Raw genomic sequence first — 23,155 nt, 5'->3', positions numbered from 1 at the left:
AAGCAGCTTTCTTTTATGACATGTCACCATGTTGAAGGGTTTCTAGGTGCATTGTTGACTATTTCCCTTTCAGGTATCACTTCATGATCTTTTGCTGGGGTTTCTTCATTTTCCAAAGCAGAAAAAGAATTATGTAAGGGTAACAGTTGAGAGAGTGGGTATCTCTTCATCACCAGCCTTATTCTGCCAGAGCAGACTTTAATCCAGTTATTCCTGGGATTCTGAATCTTGGATGTCTGTCTTCTCTGTGGGAGTGATGGTGGGTATTCAGGATGCTGTCCAGTTGGGGAGATTGGGTGTCTTATAGTCACATGTCTTGTTCTACCACATCCCACAGTAAACCATTTGTTGATGGGATTCTGAATCTTCTGTAGAAGTTGAGGAAGATATTCTGATTGCATCATGATAGGGCAGGTATTTTTGAAATCTGAACAATTCCTCTTTCAAATGCATCACCTGCTTTTTCATTGCAGACAGCTGAAAACAAATTGGACAACCTTTAATTCTCCAAATGGTAGGCCTTGGGATATAAACACCACAAATGTTACACTGAATAAAAGCCATTCTGCTAATAGTGATTATTATTCAGGTTTTAGATTGGTACTTTAGTCTTATTATTCACTTAACCAAGTTCTTAGATTAACTATTTAGGAAGAAAGAAACCTAGGGGTGAATGAGTGTGGGGCAGGTTGGGAGGGAACAAACAGCTCCTGCAGATACCAACTCTGTGTTCTCTAAATTACAAAGACAGTTATTTCAATCCACACTAGCCAAGAGTCTAAAAACACTAGCTAGATTAAATAGATAGAGATTTCAAAACATGCAACAACAGAGGAAATATAGTAGAAAATAGAACAATGTCAGCAAGAAAGCAGTCTTTATTATGGCTAGGAAATTAAAAATTAAACTTCCCTGGTCACAAGCACAGGTATGTGTGTCTCTGGAGATATTGCCTTCCAGAGAGAATCAGATGGGGAGCCAGGGTTCACCCAGACCCAGATACGGAGATGCCTACAGCCTTCAGTTAGGGATTCTGAATCTACAAAGGTACAGTTGGGAAGTAGGTTATATATGGCCCTGGGGAATTAGGATAACCAACGATGATTACTGATGTATGTTACCAGGCTGGTCCTGGTGCCTCAGGACAGGAACTGTAAACTGCAAGTGTGAAGTGAACACTGATGCATGGAATAGAGTTGCTTTTTATTGCAAGTGGCCGGCTCTGAGCTGTATGTTCCAGAGAACTTTCAGTGAGTCTTGAAGGACACAGGCGGAGACCTGTGACAGTGACTTAAGAAATAAATTAGTATAATTTTATTTTACACTCTCAAGGCATATAGCAGCAATTATAAAATAAATATATTACATAGAAGCCTCACATGCTTTTGTTGGATGAGGGGGGTAGAGAGGGTAGTAGTTCAGTGGGCATCAGGAACATCTGAAAAAGGTTTGTGTAGTTGAGGATGGAAGCAAGGTTAGAAGAAAAGAATAAATATTCTTTATTGTGTTTTATGGCAAAAAGCAGGTAATCAAATGTAAGTAATCAATTAATCAATCAATCAATCAATATAATATGTTCATTATGATGTACATCTATATCCTGTCCACTGCTTTGTAACCATCATGGAAAGGTACTTTACAAATATGAAAATACATAAGTAAAATGTAAAGGTTTTTTTTTTTAACAGCTGGATCACAATTAGGATTTCAGGAGGAGGAACGTGCTTGCAACCATTAATTTTTAACAAGCTATTTAATATACAAGGAAAGCAAGAGGTCTAGAATAAGGAGCAAAAATGTATGTCATGTCATATATGTATTTATTTATATTCTGCTTTTTCAAGCCCTTCAAAGCAGTACCTGAATATAATCTGTAAGGTCCTCGCTAAATAAATTGGCTGCTTTTATCTGTTTTTCTCACCCATTAAGTACAATACAGTGGTTCCACAACCAACAAAATCTGTAGCCCTTTTATAATGATGAAGATCAGGCTAGAGTAGAATTAGACTTTTCAAAAAAAGATGAAAACTGAATTATTTTTTTTTTTCCATGAGTGGGTGAATTTTTGAAAAAAATGAAAGTGTTGCAAGGGACAAGATTGAGAAGATGTGGATGAGAATTTGGTTCCTTAGAATAGTTATTGTTTTCCAGGTGGGATGTAGTTATGGGTGAGAATTTGACTCGTCAGACCAACTAATAGAGATAATAATAGAATGGATCTTACTGATTTGCAGCAGGGTTTGAGTCTTTAGAAATGAAATATTTTTCTGTCATCTGGAGAGTTCCCCAGTAAGAAAGAAACAAAGTCATTATATGATTTAAGACGTATGATGTCCGTGGTATTGTCTGTGATGTGGACTTAATTGATCGTTAATTTTATAATTGATTATATTTTATTTTTTTATTGTGGTTGTGTATTTGTGTTTTTAAAATTATTCAGACCAAAGTACATCATTCAGATGACCAGATGAGCTGGGGAATTGGTTAGTAAGAAAATTTAAATAAAAAAATAAAAACTCTAAAACAGAGTAGATTAAAAATGTATTGCCAGGCTCTCCTTTGATGTCCTTGGGGTAAAGCAGATCAAATCAGGTTTCGGCTAGGGATATTGCAGTAGGCAGCGTGAATGAATCTGGAGGTCTCTATCTGTATTCCTGTTCTATCTTTCCAGGTTGGCCGAACAAGCTTGACTGGTGGAGGAACTGGGGGCTTGGCCAGTGGAGGATCACGGGCTTGGCCGGTGGCGGAGCGGGGGCTTGGCTGGGGCTTTGACTGATGGATTAGCTGGGGGTTTGACCAGTGATGGAGATGGGGGCATGGCCTGCAAAGGAGCTTGTGAAAACTGTTTACAATATAGCAGTATTGGAATGACCTGCATTTAGCTCCTGTGTGGACTTGATAAAGTAGGAAGATATTTATTAGTGGGACAGAAATATGTAAAATGAAATAGTTGTGGTCTTTTGGATGGAGATAAATGATGATCGAGCTGCCGTGATTTGCTGCCCTTCAATGAAGAAATGTTTATGGATTCCTTGTGAGCAAAATTCACAGGACACCTCCTTTATAAAATTTCCATTTTTTTGTGTTAATTTCAGGGGAAAATGTTTCATCTAGGCAAGAGACATTTTTTGAGTAGGCAGAATTAACACATTTCAACTCTGTAAGGAAACAATTTGCAAAATTGAGCGGGTGTCAGTTTTGTTTCTGTATTTTCTGTGGGGAAGGGACACTCAAGTTAGAAATTTGTCAGCATTGCTCTAGTGATGCGCTACAAAATCTCAGGAAGGGCTCTTGGGTCCACCTCCCATATGTCATTGATTCGATCACATTTTATGAGATGACGTTGCCGAGCCGCGAGAAGTCCTGGTATTTGACCCTGTGGTGTAGTGCTACGAAATTACACTAATATCCATACTCATCCCACCACTGCTTACTCCCAAAGGATGCAAGGGAGCCCCACAGGAGCGCACTGAACATGCAAGACATTCAAATGGATCATCAGAGATTGCAGATTGCCTGCTGTTTAACATACGGGACAGGAGGAGCACTGAAACAAGATACATACCCAAGGGAGCCAGCTTGGGGAAATACAGAAATATATATAAGTAAAACAATCATTTTATTTCTAAAATGTTATTCCCTTTCTGGAACCCAGTTTAATTTCCAGTTTTTTCACCTCTGATCTGTGCAATGTATAATTACTGTTTACGGTCCGCTGATCAGAATCTTCTTGAGGTACCTTCATTTCATGATTATAGATTGCATGAGACAAGATCTAGATCAGTTTTGTCTTATGGAATAAATTGCCTTATGAGCTGCAAGAAGAAAGAGACTCTGCTGTAGGAAAAAGCTGAAGGCCTTTAGTCAGGTTTTACCTCCATCGTCTTTATTTGAAGACTTTTATAGTATTGCGAAATGAATGTTTGAATTTGTCTGTCTAATTTCATTTGTTTGTTTTTATTGAAGATTATGTATGTTCTTTGTTGTCCGCGTTGAACAATGATGTTGGAAATTGCTGCATATAGGTACCGACAAATAAATACATGTTAATTGGGACATACATTGGAAACAGAGGCCATAATATTTGTTTGTACAAATGATTCATTTATTTAGGACAATGCAAAAGTGAGATCTGTTCCAAAATCAGATGAGAGCTTGACTTTTTCCAGCAGGTTCATTTCTACATTAGATTAAAAATGATTTCTAAGTTTCTATTTTTGCATACATTAAAAATGTGCAATTATCCCAGCATGACTGGATCTCCCTCTCTGGGACTCGGGTATGTTAAGGACTGCAGGCCAGATTTAAGGAGCATGTAAAAACAAAACAGAAAAACGCTCAAATTTACCTGCATTTTGTTGGTGCTGTGAATTTTGCCTTTACACCCAACACAAAGTTTGTGCAAGCCTCCAACAATCTCCACTGCTCTGTAAGGACAACACTGCTAAAATAAATCTGTAAAACCTCTGCAGCTCATTTTCCCATGTGTCGTCGAATTAATGCAAGTTTTCCACAAGGCTTAAATTTGGCACCAGGTTAAAACTTAGGAAGAAGCATCTGCACCCGTTAAAAGATGCTAAACCAGTGCAGCCGGACATTTGCCCAGTGCTTAAATCTGTATTTTTTTAAGTATATTATTTTTCTGTATAAGCAGATCTGTGACACATGGTGCTTTCTCCACCAGGCAGAGTGACAATGGCTCTGCAAGCTATTCCCCGCCTTTCTGATACCGCCAGCTCCACCCCTGGTACAGCTGTGCAGCCTCAGGAATTCCTGCTCATTCTACAAAGGTCAGTCCTTCACTCAAAAATGTGTTTTTGATTTCATTCTTCCCTTTTGCAGATAACAATGCAGTCAGTGACAAATCTACAGGCGGATAGGCTTTCAGGGCAGCTACCATGCATTTGCCTTCTATTGTCTGCCAGAGCTCATCTGGTTTAAGTTCTGCATGGCGGCTGGGTGCCAATCAAGCTTGCCACCAGTATCCTCGGGGAGGGCGGCTTCCTCTCAGGGGATGCATGGCTGCAGCTTAACCAGGATAAGAGGCTGCTTCCAGGAGTGGCCAGAAAAGGCCCAGCATCTTCTTCCCTACCCTATCCCCAAAAAGTGGACTTGAAAAACCTCTGGCATAAAATAGTTCCAGTTGTTAGCTCATAGTCTACCGTGGCTGAGATACTTTTTCTAGGCTAAGAGTTGGAGGCTGGTCAGTATTAACCCAACATCCTCCCCCCTCCCCGCACGTCACCCTTAGACAAATGAGAGCCACCTGGATCCCGATGTTTGTACGTCGTTACCTCTTCTTGTTCAGTAAAGCCATTTCAGTATTGGAAAGAGCCTGCTTTCTCCCTCTTTCCTTTTTCTCAGAACAGTAAGGGAGTAGTAAACACCGGAGGCACTGACTGAGCTGTAGACTTATTGACGTGAGTGTGAGAAGAGGTCCTTCCCAAAGTGAGGCCATCTCCATTGATTTTCATGGGAGAGCCTAGATATGTCCATCTTTCCCTCCCTCCCAGTCTCTTCTATGAACTTTAAAATACCACAGCTCCCTCTACCCTAGAAAGCTGCTGAATTGACTATGAGAAACTGTCTGACACCACCTCCAGTGCCTTGAAGGGACCGTTATCAACCTCTTGTTTTACTGGCAGGTTGTTTGTTTGATTTATTTCAAGTTTAGTCCATAATGTGAGCCTTTATATTGTTAAGCTGCTAATGACCTCTGATTTTATGCTGCTAACCCACTTTAGGTGAGTAATAAACAAAGTATAAATAAATCCTTAAATAAATCCATTTTAAGTTTGAGGAGGCAGTGCGGCCGCCACGTTAGGTCACTTGAACGAAGGGAAACTAAGGTCAGGTTTCTTGAGGTAACACAGAGTGAAATTCACACCTCATATTCCTGCCTTCAGAAGTCTACCATCATGGTTTGTAATGTATTTTTTTATGGTTCTGTCATCCTCATATCTTCATCACCTCTGTTTGGCTTCTGTTGCGAGCTGCAGATCTCCATTGCTCTCCTAGACTCGCCCCTTGCCCGATCTTTTGTTAATATTACAACACCAGTCTTTGCAGCTTAGCCAGGATTGCTGGGTTATTCTAAGTAAAGTTCTGCTCTCGCTGCTCCTGGCGTATCTACGTGTCACAGGTCTCAGCTTCATAACAGTTTCTTCAACATCAAGGGCTACCTGCTGGTTTGTCCAGCTTAATTTTCAAGTCTTGTCAAAAAAAAATCTGTCTTAAAAAATTTCTGAAGGAATGTATTTATTTTTTTCAATGTGTATACTGTCCATCCAGTCCAGGCTCCAGGCTGTCTATTAGTTGTTCTCTCTGAGAGCTTAAGTTCCAGGCGTATGGTCATTGTCATGAGGAATTTTTGACTCTTAACTCAAGAACACCTCCCTCTGTTGTCCCCTCCCACCACACCATCATTAATTACTTCCACAATCCTTTTGACCTGCCAAAGATTGAGAAGGAGCAGAGCTGATGAAAGGAGGGACGGGACTGCCCCAGAGCTGGGTCTTTCACTTTACCAGTCTATAATATGTTCCACAGCAGAGAGGGGCCATGGCAGGACAGGGAGAGGTCATCTCTGAGGGGCCGTGCAACTCCACAGCAACGATAATGTAGTGACTTCTAATGGAAGAAAGCTGGGGAATTAGTCATCTCTGTCCTCCAACACATTTTTCTAAATACAAGAGCTCCAGATATTAGCATGGACAGACATTGCACCATGTTCCAGACAAGCTTGTTTTTCAAGTCTGAAACGAGGGAAAAAAAAAAAAAGGATTTAATATTTGCTCCAGTGTATTTTGCAAAGTGGGTTGGAAGGAAGTTCAGCCTCGGCTTAGGACGCTGGCAGTCAGAGGGTCTACCTGCTGGATTTCACAAGGATAACCCCCAGAGTTAAAGATAGCTCTAAGTCCCCCGCCCCCCCCCCCCCCCCCCCCCCCAATGCTATGCTTAGCTTCCTGGCTGTCATGCGTGAAGACACGTCCAGTTTCAGACGGATTGCTGTGCGGTATTAGCAGGATGACACTGTACCAGCAGAGGCTCCTCTGCAGAACCAGTCAAGGCGTTCCAGCATAGGAGCAGCCTTGACTTTTCTGGCTTTCTTGCAGGAGTGCTGGCCTTAAGTTTATGGGGCCACAGCCAAGGATGAATCACTTTGGGACAATTAAAAGCACTGCCTGATGAAAAAGAAAACAGACAGAATAAGTCTTTAGGTGAGAAGCTCCTCTGACAGGTGGAGGGAAGGCGAGGGGGACTTTCTCCGGTAGCAGGATCTTGTGTGTTAATGCCAGCGAACAACTGGCGGGCTGGCTCAACTAAGAAATATAGGCAAAGAAATATATTATCTTTAGACATGGAGACCTAACCCAAGACAGCATCTACGGTAGCTACAGCAGCACAGTGGCTGCATTGTTACCGTATAATGACTGCACTGACACATCACTATTATCACTGTCAGTCTCTCTTGCCAAGTCTCAAAGAGCCAGATTTAAACTTAGTTATGTAAAAAAAAAAAGAACAGAAAACAGAAACAGTAAATTCCATAGCTTACAGGAACTGCCTTTGTGTTGTTGTAAAGTCCCCTTTCCTCAGTTCAGGGAGGCCAATGTTGTGTTATTTTCCATAAAGGCAGCGAAACATTCTCAGATGATGACAGGTGCGCTGTCTTCATGTTGGTGACTATAAGAAAATGTAAGAAGGAGCGTAGGGTTGTTGAGATGGGCTCCAAGTCTTGAGGGAGGACAGCAGGTGATCGACTGGAAGCCTTCGCCCCTCTAACTCTACTTGGTGGTGCACTGATCTCCTCTTGCACTCTAGAAGTGGTAAGATTCATTAGAAGTAACATACACGTTTTAGAGGAGCAAGGAGATAAATGGTATTTTTATCTCAGTAATACTTAGGCTGTCCTTCCGCAAGGCCAATCTGGTATTGGACAAGAATCCCCCATGGGCTCTTGTTTTTCACTATACAGAGGTGCGCCTGTTCAATGATTTGTTTTTTTCTATTTTTCAAAGCAAATACTTAAGCAAATACAGACTAAGTGACCACAAATTATAAATAGAAATATGCAAACAAAAACTGAACTCTTGTACACAGGGGCCACCTGAGGCGAGGGACGAGATGGTGCCCCGCCCCTGCCCTCCTCTCAACCCACCCCCTGCCTCCTCTCACCCTGCCCCTCTTTTCAGCTGCTGCCGGCCTGGATGGCCTGCAGCAGCAACCCACCTGTCTTCAGCCGCTGCCGGTCTGGCCTCTGGCGGCAGTGGCCTGCAGCATCCCTCAGCCTCGGTAGGGGCAGGCAGTGTGAGGCAGACACCACAGCGGCGTTCTGAAAGAGGCATTTTTTGCCACCTCAAATTTCTGCCGCCTCAAGCAGCCGCCTCACCCTGCCTCATTATAGAACTGCCCCTGCTTGTACACTCTAACCTTATTCCCCCTCCCCTCCCCTCTTGATCTCTGCAGGACAGAAGGGAAGGAGAAAGCAAGAAGAGGGGAGGGGCTGGATTAGGGAGCAGTGTGTCTATTCTTTGGTCTGCAGGATCTGCTCCAGGCATACCCCATCCCTTCCTGTCCCTGAATGACAGGAGGGAAGAAGCTGGATTAGGAAGCAGAGTTGCTCTTCTTTGCTCTGCTCTGTCACTCCTGTTCCCTGCAGGCTGCCTGGGAGGGGAAAGGCTAGAGAAAGGCCATTCTCTGCTGCCCTAGATTTGAGCATTGGTCTATAAAGTAATCAGGCAGAGCCTTGGGTGCTCATGCATAGCAAAACCCCTGGTGCCAATCCCAAAACTGCTGCACTCTAGGCAATCACCTAATAGAAGAGCTGGCTGTGCCTTTAAATAAATTTTAAAAACATAATCCATTTTGTCCATGTTTCAGTAGACAGTGGATGGTTTACACAGTGGAACGTCTGTGCATACAGTATGTGGTAAGAAGGATACATGGCGAGAGAATGGAAGATGGATGAAGGGAGACAGGAAGAGAGATGGGGAGGGTTACAGGAAGTGATAGAGAAAGAAGGGAAGTGGGATGAGAGATGGGGGGGCTTTACAGGGTGTAACAGAAAATAACTCAATTCAGGTGCTCCTGTAAGAAAAACACATTTGCACAGTGTGACTGAAAGTTAGGGGAAGTCACATAGCAGAGAAGTACCCAGAAATCCAGACAGAATGACATCAGGGGTACCAAGGTGATGACGAGAGCAAATCTCTGGCTACTGGCACAGGAGGAAATAGACTTTGTTCATGTGGTGGTAAAAAGATTTATATACCAGTATTTTGTTTATAAATGCATCTTTGCTTCCCTAGTTTGTGAGATGTTTATTTCTTCTCAGATGTTCTGCTATTTATAATACTTTAAACATGCGCATTCTCTCTCAAGGTTTCCTAGGATGGGGGGCATGGAGAGGAATGTGTGCTGTGCTGTGTCCTCCATGAGATGTGGCGACTGCAGGAGGAGCAATAGCTGGGGCATTCTTCCTGCATGTTCATGACAATGATGTTTTTGCCTTCCGCTGCTCCATTATTTTAAATTAAACCTTTTACTCGAGCTCGTACACCTGTACGGTCATTTGCAAACACACAAAGTAGCTACTTTTAACTTGGCTGAGGATCTTTACAGCTTGCCTCCCTCACGGTTGCTGTTTCCGTGCAGGTCCGAAAGTTTCCTGCTCTCTCTGCTCAGGACCGCCAGCTCCTGAAAAGATTTGCAAGGGCCTGGGGGAGGGGTAACCCTCACCTTTTCTATTTGTGTCTCCCAGTGCAGAGCTCAGAAAGGTCCCTATTTCCCTTTCCTGTTAAGCGTCTCCCACATCTGGGGCCAGGAAACAAATCACAAGGTGGTGTTACACCGCGCAAGTCTGGGGGAAGGAAGAGCAGTGTTAGAGCAGGGACTAAAAGTCCCAATCAAGCTGCTTCTGGTGCTGGGTCCTGGCAACAAGTGTCTGATGGCATTTCAGAGTCTGCAGCCAGGCAATGAGACTTTCCAAAAAGCCCCAAAGATTAAACTCCGGTGGAGACAGAGAGAGCGCATCTGTATTATTCCCACTCTGGGTCTCCAAAGACAGCTGCTGTCCTCTATAACAAATCACACACACAAAAGAGTCTCCAGACGAATGTATATACCCCCACAAACAAGCATTCGGAAACCTTCTATCATTATTTTGTATTGAAAGGGCCTTCATAACATCCGTGCTGGCTTTCATTAATCAATGCAGTGACTCATGGTCTGAGCAGATCATGCTTAATCATCGGTCCAGCATTAGTCCCTTTTGCATTCCTGATCCACACCATTCAAATGTCGCTACATTAGGACCACAATACCTCTTCCATGGATCACCAACGTCCTCCAACCGTGCTATAAGCAAGGCGGTAGAATGTGCTCTGTTTGAATCCTTTTTGCTTGTTTGTGGGGTCAGGTAGGGTATGTAGCATCCAGTTGCATGCTATCCTGGCTGCCTGACAGTTTCCAGCTCTCTGCAGTTAAAATCCCTCTCTAGACACCATTAACAGTCTTACTAGAAAGCACACTACCACTTGCTCCTCAAGACTCAAAGAATGGAAGCCACCACTGTCCAGCTTCTGGAGTCCACACTGCTGGTGCTTTACGTGTGAGAGAGATCAGCCTAGAGCTGGAGCGAGGGCCACAAGAGTGAACCAGGTCTGGGATTTCAGGTCCTCTTACAAAGCATTCTGGAAGCTTCTCAATGGGGAAAAGTTTGAAATGGGCGCTGAAAAAAAGCAAGACTGTGAACAGCTGTAAGCCTGGTACTTACTCCAACCACGACAGGGCGTTTTCCTTAAATACAAGAAATCCCACCCAGAACTAAAGGAGCGACATTTCTGGGAAAATTTGGTGTGGATAAGATGCCAAACACAAAAGTGATTAAGAACGCACACATACAGGCTCATTTTAGAACGGGCGAGCGAGCACCCATACACTGTAATTTTAAATCATGCGCGTACCTGCATGAGTATGATTTATAATACGCCTATCGCGCATAAGTATGCTCCTAATTTTAAGCCGTTACGCGAGCAAACCTACTTTGTGTATCTTCCTTAGGACTTTGTCACACACAGAGAAGCAGATTTTAAAAAATCTCGCGCAAAGAACATTCTCAGTTTTCCAATTAGTCCACCTGTTTGCCCAGTCAATCTCAAGGTCATCCAGACCCCTCTGGATCTTCGTCCTGACCCCTCGCCCTCTCGTGTTAGGTCCAAAACACAAAATCTGCAGACTTGCTCCTCATCAGGGCCAGCAGTAAAGTTACCCAGATAACAAGCCGCCACGTGCTGCGGCCTCCGGTTTTAAAAGGCGGAGTTACGCACGTAACAATTGGCCCCGCCCTGGAATTCCCACTTCCCTGCTCCTTTTCCATCTCATTTTTTGCTTGCGCACACGCACATAACACACATGAATAACATTGTGAATGTGGGCATTTCAGTGCAAGCATCGCTTTTAAAATCAGGCCCATAGCTATAAGTTTTCTTTCCCTCCAGAAAGGAGGCGAAAATACTGCAAAAAAAACTCTACAGGTTCTCTATCGAAAAATGCAAAAATTGTACTAATTTGAATGCAGATCCCTAGAGACTTTTTAGTGCTCAAACGTTGGGTTAGCAAATGGATTCAAGTCACTGGGACAGGCTGAGCCAGTCCTGGATCTACCCCTCTTTGCATTGGCAATAAGGGACAAGTTTGATCCCAAACTGGAAGAGCAGTTAAGAAAGAGCGATGCCCGGCCTTCAGCTCTCTGCATCCTTCTCTAACCTCCCACAGAAGAGTGCTCTGCCTGAAATCTCCCTCGTAAGGCAGGGCTTCTCAAACCTGCCCTTGAGACCCGCCAGCTAGTCCACAATGAAAAAGCAAGAGACGAGTTTCTCAGTGATACTAAGCAGTTACCAAATGAAGCTGACCTCCAAGTTTTCCTCCCTTAAAGAGACCTCCCTCCCTCATTTACCACCAGTCCGTTCAGACAGCTTACTCTCTTGTTCTCCTCCAAGGATTGCTCCCTCTGCTCTCCCAAGGATTTCTCTACTTCCTTCCTCTCTGAAATTCAACTCATACTACCCGGCAAGAAGAATAGTTCGGAACAGTTCTTTGCCAAGTGGTGGAGCTCAGGCACCTAGCTCCTTCTAAAGGTACTAATACTATAAATTACAAGAGCCAGATCTTAATTGTTCAAGGATTATAGAGTTCACTGGGTCTAGAAGGAAGGAAGAGAGAGCTTGTGTGTGTATGTGTAGGAAGAAGACTGAAGGAGAGTATATCGTGTGTGCTTGTGTGCTAAGAGTAGACTGTTGAATGATCATATCAGAAACTTGTGGGTAAATCACCCGTTATATGTAATTTTAGGAAATAAATTTCACCCAAGACTATTCCCCATGTCTATGCGGATCTGCACAGTCATATTAAAGATGTCGGATACATTGATGGGGGGAGGACAGCAAACAGAACCCCTCTTGGCCTGCTCAGAAGTGTGCCCCTGTCCTCTGCAAAAAAAAGAGTTACAAATGCTCCTTACACCTTGCTGCTGTGGGATAATTAAGTGTTCTCACAGCACGTAATGCCTGCTTGGCCTCATTCACATGTTCCCCTCACCGCGCTGAAAGTTATAGCCAGAATGACCATGAAATCTTATCTCTGGTTAAGCTATTGCAGCAGTTGCTCTGCAGATGATTGTAAACTTCTGCTAACTGGTAATATTTTTTTTATTGGATCCAGGGTTTTATGGTCAATCATCAAACCTTCCTTCACAACTCAGCAACCACAATTACTAGGGCAAGCTTTAAGAAAGCTGTAGTTGTGAGAAATGTGATATTTTAAGACTTAAAGCAAATGTTTTACAAGCTTTATCCTTTACCTACTGTAGAAAACATTCTGCTTTGGTCTAGCTCTGTGCGCCGTCCCAGCCGTCTGTCGATGCCAGCTGATGGCACCTGTAAGTCATTTATCATCTGCCTGTGGAAAATAGAATTAAGGTCTGGGCCCAGCTTGAGTAAATTACCACTGGGTTTCACATGCAGTCTTGTGCATCTCAGACTATCAAGAGGGGTCCTGGGGAAAGTTCTAACGTTCTCAGAACGGAATAAAGGTGTCACATGAAAACCGTGCCAATTAAATAAATCGCTGGGTACAATATGACCATCGGGGCTGTAAATCAGGAGCCATCAGCGAGACATATTTTATGAGGGGTGAAAACTGACACGTTCTGGAAACTGGAACCTAAGTTGGAACTAAGGTGGGAGGTAAAGTGTGGGGTGGGAAGGTGGAGGAGAGAGGTGGGGATAGCTTCAGAGCATGGCTTTTAGTTCTCTGCACCAGAACAGCGCTCTGCGGATTCTTAGTGTAGGAGAATGCTAGAGCTGAGGCTGAAAAGAGGTTAAACAGAGGAACAGAATTTCTTCACAGAAAGGGTGGTGGGGTAGTGGAGGCCTGGTATAGGTATGGATGAGCTATAACAAGAATACCAGTGTGCCCAATGTGTTTTCCATCCACCAAGAACCTGTGAAAATTATGACCGTCATAATAGGCTTCATCGTTTAGCATTAACGTCCACTTTCACACTCCGCTTTATATATAATCATTGGTCATAGAAAGTACATTTTTTGTTTGGGCTTTTTTTTTTTTACATATCTTGATGTGTAAAATATATCGTGATCCTAAAATAACTGCGTTACTTATCTATGCAGTATCTCATAACTAGAAGCCAACCACTCCGAGTTTCAGTATACCCGGCGACTCTGCCCGACACAGGACCGTGTTTTGGATGTCAAAACAATCCTTTTTCAAGGGCTCAATTGCTGTAATAAACAAGGTTCAGTGTAACAAACAGTTTTTTGTAATAAACTTTAAAAATAGTAAACTGATGTGAGCAAAACAATGTTAGCCAAAATTTTCAACACTTACTTTTTCAGACTGTTTTTTAAACATGGCGCGGTAGTATAATGGCGTCCATTTCCGTATCAGCGGAATGGGTGCCATTTTGTAGCATATTTAAAGGGCTGAAAATGTCAATCAATGAAGACGACATGATAGAAGACCATTATCAGTACACTAATATCCTTCTACTGAAAAAATGCGACTCAATTGGGGACTCAAATTGGCCATCTTTTTACCAAACACTGCTGTTAAAGATATTCACAGTAACACCTTGCATTTCAAATTATTCTCAATGGTTTGGATATGAAAAAAGTTTTTTGTAAATGCAGAAAAACTTTGCAATTTGTTATAAAAAGTGTTTATGAAAAAAAGTATTGTGAAAAATTATTGTTAATTAATCTTGAACAAATGCCCACCTCCCTCCTCTCAATTCTTGAATATTTATATGCAAGAGTACCACTCTACAGCTGCATTTAAACCTCTTGGATGTGTGGTGTTTAAATGAAAAATCCATCATTGTTCACGTAAATTTAGGGATATCTTGGGATCTCCTCCTCTTGGATTCAAACGCACAACTTCAATAAATCGCCATTTCAATTCAGCAAAACTATGTTTATATTGGATGCAGTGTGCCACAATCGGCACCTGCATCTTAGCCTTGTCCTTATACAGCTCTGATGTTCAATGAGTCGGGTCCTACTAGCACGTTTGGTCCGTCCTACATACTGTAGATTACGTGGACAAACTATTAAATACACCACATTATTGGAAGAGCAATCAGAATAATGGCGTGCTTGATGTTGTTTACCCGTGCAATCCATCCAACTTGGTCCTGTGATTGCTTGTTGACAAAGTTCACAATTTTGACATGACCAATGACCTTTTTGAACTCCTTCCTCAATATCCAAAATAGGTATGGATGAGCCATAGCTCAAGGAAGGATTGATAAACAGAGATCAAAAAGGGCGTCTGTGGTAATGCAATAGAAAGAGAGAATGGGTAGAGTAGACAGGTCTGCAGCCTTTATCTATCATGATACTCTATCACAGTTAGAACATCAGAGCAATAATGGAAAAATTCACTGGAGCCCTTCAGATGTGGTGAGTGAAGGCAGGAACTGATCCAGGCTTTACCTTCTGGATGGAAAAGTCTCCTCCTGTTTCTTGTTCTAGTTATGGGATGATAGCGTAGAGTTTAGCACAAGGCACTCTGAGATATGTAGGGGCACCTGACATTTAAGAAAAAAAGTGTCATCTGAGTGTTCCTATTCATTTCTATGAATCATAAAGGCTTTTATACAGTTCTGCTAGGCTGTGCAAAACCAGTCATATAGATAAACATCTAGGTTTGAAGAGAAGGAGGTGAAAATGCCATGCTGATGGTCACATGGGAGTGATGGAGGGGGTATTAGAAGCCGCTGAGGGCCTTACACTCCTCACAATTGGGCCTTCAAGCCCCAGGGGTTTGGGAAATTAGATGAGAGAAGAAGTTCCGGGGCATTTTTGTGTGGCTGCCCCGAAGTTATGGAACTAACTTCCTCTAGAAATGAGATCTGTGAATGACTTATTATATTTCCAGATTGACCCATTATTATGATTCCCTCCCAACGTATGTAATTTTGGCTTGGCATTGACTGGGTTAGTACGGCTGATAGGTTGTGATGGAGAGATTCACTCTGTTGACAGCTGAGATGCAATGATGATGATGATGATAACAATCCCCAGTAGAGCTTCTCTCTGCCACCGTTGGAAGGAAGGCGGAAGGTCATAATCACTCCATACCAAATCCCACATTTTTGGTTCCAGTATCTGCTCTTCTTCCATGAGGACCCCTTGTTATTTCTTCTTCTCATGGAATGCAGGCCAGCTTGGCATGGGAAGATGTCATGCCAACAGCACTGCCTGGGATGTGAGAGCAATTTCATTTATGCAAATTTGGAAGCTTTCTTATTTTGTGGGAAGAGATAAAAGGTGAAAACTTAGCTTTATGAAGCAGCATTTTGTGCCAACCAATGACACAAACTCTACTAAAGTCTGTACAGCTTATTTATTTATTTATTTAAGGCAGCTTTATGCCACCCCACAACAATAGCTCTAAGCAGTTTACAAAGGATTAAAGCATTCATATTCAAGTAATAAAATCAACCAAAAATAGACAAACAGAATGAGAACAAATATCAATGTCTCAAACACAATCAGCAAATGCCAGCTGAAACTGCACAATTTATACACTGACCCTTACTTGAGAAATGTTATCCAGATTTAATGAGTATGCCACGCTATAATTACTATGCAGTTCTATCTGTGGTACACTTCGAAGTCCCGTTGTCATAAATAAACGATGACAATGAAATCTAATAAAAAAGCAAGAAAACGTCCCGGTTCTCAGAGTGCATAGGTTTTAACTGCCTCACTTTTTAGACTTTTACAAAAGCTTGAGTCACTCTCTAGCCCCTCAGCTAGCCACCAGCAGAGAGAGTGGAAGTTTTGAGACAGCCTCTAACGCGCAAATGGTGAGTAATCCCTGTGTAACGGCTTGGTAACGCGATCGCTTTTGAAATCATATGTATGAAATTAGGCCTAATCTGCATGGTAGCAACCCAAAGTTTCAGCCTGAATTCAGCCGCATGACAGACATACAGATGGATTTAAGCCTTTCATGTAGGGGGAGAAGCAGAAATGTGCACGGTAACACCACACAGCAAGGCGCCCGCACTCTGCATCGTCAGCTTGTGCAGATGTTGTTCTGCATTTGGAGAAGGGCAGGGGTTTGGCTTAGGATTTAATATTTTACTTATTGGTTGGAAAACGAAGCATTTTACTAACAACTGTTGGAATGTCCTCCTCGTCTGCTATTTAATGACAAATATCATGGAGGAAAGCACATTTATTTTAGCTAATAGTAATATGTGCCTCTGGACAGGGCATGAATTCAAGTTTAATGGCATAACAGGAAGTTGTAGGTGTATTGTGTGTTATTTATAGCTCTTTGAACTAAAACCGCATAAGAGAAAATCTAATGATGATCACAAGGGGATGTGAATAATGCACCCCTAGAAATCCTGCAGTATTTCCATGAAATGGTGTGCAAAGCTGTGAGGGATGTTGGGGGGTGGGGGGGGAGGGGGGAATGCAGAATGAGAAAGATATGAAATGAGAGAAACCCAAGATGCCAAGGTGCCATGCCACAGTGTTTCTTAATGCTCTGGATTCAACACCTTTTGGCCTCCCTCTTCTGTACAAAATGGGCATAATGTGTGCTATGTACTGTCCACCTGCGCTCAGCCCGCATGACAAGGCGGCTCAAGAAACTGGTTTGTCCAGAGCTACAGCCTGATCACTGTTGCTTTTTCAGGGTCCAATTAATGACCACAAAGCATTCAGAATCCAGCTGTGTATTGCCTGAAAAAGAATTCCCTCAATCGAAAATTACAAACAAATCAAATCAAGAATAAGAACTCTGAAGCCATCGATTTCGGTGAAGACAGCATGTTGGCAATGCCCAGAGTCTGTGTGAGCCATGGTTGCCTGGGCTCAGAATGCATCTCTAGCAATCCGTTGAGTTGCATGTCCAGTTTAATATCCTGGAGGAGAGCGAGTGCTAGTTCAGCCATTTCGTGTTCCTGTTCTTAACCGGAGTCCCTGTTCTTAAATAATCCCGACAGATACCATGGCAGTTAACCTTGACCCTTCTAGCACAGCTGCTAATACGTTATTGCCATTATCGACCTCTGACTATTGGCTGGAATAAAGCATAATCTGCCTGAAATCGGCTGTCTCCCTGCTTCATGACAGCTCTGCGTGCGGAAGCGTTAAGCCTCAGAGATATGAGGGTGAGAAGCCGCAGCCAGAACCACCCCGACCCTGACTGAAGGGAGACCTCCTCTAACCAGTGCTCACTCTTAAAGGAGACCCTCCTCTTTTCAGGCTTGAGCCCTGCTGTTTCCTCAGGGCGCTGTGTATGGTCCCAGGGAGAGCTGCCATTTCTGCTGTCCTCATGGGCTGACACGGTGCTCAGACACTGAATGGCTTGCAGGACTTCCCAAAGCAACCACGGGGGCTTCCATCGCACACCCTACATAGACAGATTCAAGGAACTCAAAATATTCATGCTGGAGGAGAGAAGGGGAGAGAGAGAGGGGAGGGGGATATGGCAGAAACATTCAGATATTTAGCAGCTTCCATAAAGCACAGGAAGATGCAGCTTTCCTTAGAAAAGGAAATCCAGGGACAAGGGTCATGACATGGAGTTGGAGGGAAGGAAACTCAGAGGAAATCTGAAGAAATCGTTCTCTGCTGAGAGGATGGTAAATGCCTGGGATAGCCGACCAGCAGATGTAATGAAAGCCCAACATCATGAAGGATTAAGCATACCTGGGGCAGATCCAGAGGGCAGTGTAAGAGCCTGGTTGGTGAGAGGTTGGATAAAAGAAATGGGGGTGGGCTTGGGTCACACATGGAACCTTAGAATAGCAAAATAGCAAAAACCAGAGATAACAAAACTCGGAGAAAGGGCAATCTCCAGCATGTGGCCCAGCTTGCATCCTTAGCTATAGCAGCATAGGCAGGAATAACTAGGCAGACAACCTCAAATGCCAATATCTACTATGTTACTGCCTAACAAAATGGCTCAGCTGCTCTCCATGATCAAGGGGTTGAAGAAGGGGGACATTAATGATAGGAGAATACAGCAAAAATGTAACATCCCTACATTGATTGTACTTCTCTGGTCTTAGGGTACACACAGGGTTACAAGCAGCCTCAGGAAAAAGGAGCTCTCTGTCTACATATTTAATGACTGCAATAATTTAATAATCATACATTGACGGAGTTTAATTCAAAGATGCTGTTGTGATAGGGCTCTGCTGAGGAGAAAGGATACAGATATGGAGAAAGGAGAGAAGGTGATGTGTAAGAGAGGCAGACTAGAAGGTTTTCTCATTATCAGCTGTGATTATCAGGAAATTGTTGCCACAACAGGGATAGCATTATAAAAGAACATGATAAGAGGAAGTCTCTGTTTGCCTGGCTCTTTGATTGGTGTGGTAGAGATACTGTACTGCTAATACTTTTTATCTCTTGCGGTCTAACGTTTCTGATAATGTGAGAGGCCAGGGCAGAGCCTGCTCCCTCCCAAGACAGCTTCCTGTCCTGCTCCAAACTGGGAGGCGGGTAAGGGAAAATTGGGGAAAATGGAGATTTGAGGACAGCACCTTTACACTGCGCTGCCTGCAGCTAAAGCATCTCGCAAAGTCTTCTCAGAGGAGGCCTCCGAGATAAGAACAGAGCCTTGAAAAACAACCATAGATTTATAGCATGAAAAAAAAAAAAAAGGTTCGGGAAGAAGGATCTGAGATTGTCAAACCTCATAAATGGAAGAAAGCATCAGGAAGTGTTCAGTTCATGCCCAATCACGGAAAGTGGCAGAATCCTAGTTTCCAAGCCCTGACGAGCACGTGACCTCTCACATCCCCCCCCGCCCCCCAGAGGGCCCAAACGCATAGGCAGAGGATAGTGAGAGCGGCCCAAGATCAGTGCACGGGTCTGGCAGGGCCTCGACCTCCTCTGTGACCTTGAGAACAGCGGATGCCTCCTCTCTGACCTTTGCTGGAATTAGGACCTGATTTCCCCAATCCCTCATGTTGCCCTAAATATGGGAAAGAGCCATCCCTCCCCTCGTGTATCACCCCGTCTGATGAAAGGAAGAGTTAAATATGCAGCAGGAGGTGCCATTCCCTGGCTCCCCGCACTTGGAAGCCATGCGGAGGCCTCGTCTTGCTGCGACCTGCCATAGGAGCAGCCTGAACTCGCCCCTGTGCCTCAGATGCGCACTTACACGGTCTGCTGGCCGTAAGAAATGCTTTTGTGCCTGTCGGGGATTCTTTCAAGGATCCTGTCCTAGCCCCATGGCTGTCCCTTCTCTTTCCAGAGCTCATCGGTGGTTATCTTTCCCCTATTATCCCTCCTGCCTTGCTTGTGAGATAGTTTTCTTTCTTTTCCCATTAGAAATAATAATCAATTACCTATGCCCCCAGTCTTGTATGAGCACGTAGTCCCTGGAATTCTCTCTTGTCTTCCTTTTTCTTCTTCTTCTTATTTTTTTTTTTTTTTACTGTGCTTCTCTCCTGCTCTCTCTTCCTTTCTTGCACCCTCCCTCCCTTTGCTGAGTCTGTTGGACGTTTTATGCTTTGTACCCTAGGAAGTGCTAAACCAAGACCATACTTATAGATGTTCTAGCTATTTCAGACCCAGCTACGGGAAAGTTGTAATTAATTCAGCTCCAGTCACAAGAGACAACTAAAGCCTGCGGATAAACATAAAGTAACTTAGCTCTGCCATGCTGTCCCATTTTGATATCAGTTCCTTCTCTGGCTGAAGATACCTTGCTGCATTATTTAGTGGCTGGATGCTGTCTGTCTGTCTGTCTGCTGTCACTGTCCCCGGGTGCTTCAAGGCTCAGCAAATCTCACACCACGGATGCTGGTGGCTATTTAGATTATTATAAGGGGTTGGAGAAGGGCCTGGCATGGGTGCCGGGTATGATCTTAGTAAGGGGCTCATCCATCCCAGATGTGGAGTACAAATGGAGTAAAAACTAAAAACTACCTATGATAGGAGAGACATCCTAAAAGCTGTTGCGCTCCATGGCCGGCACTGGGATGTATCCGTGGACAGGGAAAACTGGGCAGACTGAAAGGACTGATTGGTCTTTTTTCTACCATCATCTGCTATGTTACTATATTTTGCTGGAGGTCATGTTGCCAAGTCGGTCATGCAGTCCAAGCAGAAAATGAAAGAGAGAGAAAACCTATTTCAGACAAAAGTTACACCATTCCCTGACCTTTCACACTATAAACTACTAAATCTGCTTAGCAAAGCTTTCCACCACGGGGTTTTCAGTTATAATGATATTAACACATTTGATATTTGGTGTCCAGTGTTTGCACTTAGTAAGTCAGTTTGTCTTACTGTTTTGAAACTTTAAATATAGAAACAAAGACAGAAATGCCATTAGTCAGAGGCTTGTTGATATGTAACGTGGCACAGGGCCGGATCGATTTACTAGTACTTGCTGTGGAAGGGGACATGGGGACATCTAGTTCTCCTTCTTTCAAACCAGAAGCTACCTAAATCCCAGCCTAGCATGAAATGCACTAAAATGGAAGACAAACAGTGGCAGTGAGCAACTCTGAGGCCCTTGCTCTTCCAGTATATTTTCTGCCTCCCCCTATGTTTTTCTTACTGCTCCCAGCCCTGCATGCCCAGCATCTGATACAATTACCATCATCAGAAGCCGACTTAATGGGAAGAGGATTGCACAGGGTGATAGAACTTTTCGCCTCTAGGTCACCGGTTCAAATCTGACTCAGGTCAAGGCTGATCAAAAATCAGGGGCCTCTGAAATCCTATGTGAAATGAGAGACCTGCAAGGGCAAAAAAATATTTCATTTGCTTTGTTTGATCTTTAATTCAATTCATTTCATTTGCTAAACCAAAATAAACATTCAATTTTTAAAAAATGGAAAAAAAAAAAAAGAAGAAGAAAAGGAGCCTCCACCCTTGGGCCAAGCGTAATCCTTCTGCGGGGGCTTCTGGTGTAAAAAGGGGCAGGAGTAAGCAATCCCTGGTGTTTCCTGCCCCGCTGGCTCCTGGTACAGCTTCCAGCCATACAAAAAAAAAAAAAAATGGTGTTGGCCCTACGACCAGCAATGCCATTTTTGAACCAGGGGTTAGGGTAAAGTTCATTTCCTAGGTTTTATTTCCATTAACTTTCTCAAACAAAAATCAACAAAAAGAAATACATTATAGAGGGTTTGGTTTCGTTTCATTTTTAAATGAAACGAAAACGTGTTTCGTTTTATTTTTCATTTCGTTTAAAATCAAATACCTACCCCTAGTCTCAATCCAGTTTCTGGTGAGAAAGTCATTAAAAGCGCTCCCCTAGTTTGGCCCTAATTGAAACCTTTGTCAACAGAGAGACCAAAGATGGCAGAGGTGGGGAGAGTGAATTACTCTCCAGAGCAGGGGAGAGGCATATTGGACGAGCAGTAAGGGAAGCCTGCAGTATATCAGTTTTGTGGATAAACAGAGATCGATTTCTTGAACACTAAATTTACTAGAAAGAAAAGTCAATTTAAAGGATGGAAAGGAACCACAAGGAAGTTTGTTTTATAGAAATTGTGCAGTGTCTCAGGTATTTATGGAGACATAAAAGGCTTGGACAGATCAAGGTGTCTTTGATAATCTCCTTAAATATTTTAAACAATGTTCTCTGGATTTGTGGCCTGATCTTTTCTTGCCTTTGGAATGAATTTTAAGTTGCAGTAGTTTACCTGAAAAGAAGACCTAAGTAATCCTGGAATCTTTGGTTAATCTAAGAAGGGCATAATCAGGTCCTCCCAAGCATTTGGTTAGCTTCTTTCAGGAACCTTTATTTTCGGTGGGGCTCCCTTTCTCCTTCCAGATGTGGTACCCTGTCAGTGCCACCTCCTGATTCTTGCAGGAGAGGCAGAGCTGCCGATGAAGCTCATCCATAAATTTTATGTACTGTAACTAAGTGTTTAACCTCTGTCCCCTGAGCTATCAAGAGACTCATTTCATATTGTATTCGTGAAATGAAGGACTTAGGCAACTGGTGTGCTGATTATCTGAGCCCCAGCGTGCAACAGCACATGAATGCTCCAGATGACTGAAGGCTGGAAGTAATGCCTCTGCGGTGGAAAATTCCACACATGCTCCCAGATCTGGAAGTAAATGTTCTGTTTCTTCTACCAGAGACAAAAAGAACAGCAGCCAAAAAATCTGCTAGGAAGGCTTAATGGCATCTGCAAGTGAAATTAGTCCATTAGTCAGTTTTATGGGAGGTTTTTTTTGCAGTATTTCCAGATTGGTGGTGGGGGGTTTGCCATCCTCTCTGTACAGTGATCCATTGTTGTCTTAAATGGATAACCTGCCTTTTCTGGCATGTATTGGATAAGTTCATAAGCAGATATAGAATTAATGGACAGGATGATGTAATGCACCACTGAGTAAGATCAGTTCCAGCAGACAACCAGAAGGCCAAACATGACGGAAGTAAACCTGGTTGTAGTGTGAAAACTGTGTAATTATGTTGTTTGAGCAGTCAGTGCCTGCCATATTGTGGAGGGCTGAGGATTCATTGATCTTACAGGAGTGCTCAGAGAAAGCAGCAGCTGAGCAATAACAAAAAGAAAAAAAAAACTTCCTTCTGGCAGGTGCCTGAGGATTGAGATGCCTTTCAAGTAAGCACAGTG

The sequence above is a fragment of the Rhinatrema bivittatum genome, chromosome 11 (assembly GCF_901001135.1).
Source record: "Rhinatrema bivittatum chromosome 11, aRhiBiv1.1, whole genome shotgun sequence".
Lineage (NCBI taxonomy): Eukaryota > Metazoa > Chordata > Amphibia > Gymnophiona > Rhinatrematidae > Rhinatrema > Rhinatrema bivittatum.
Note: the sequence above shows the minus strand (reverse complement) of the source record.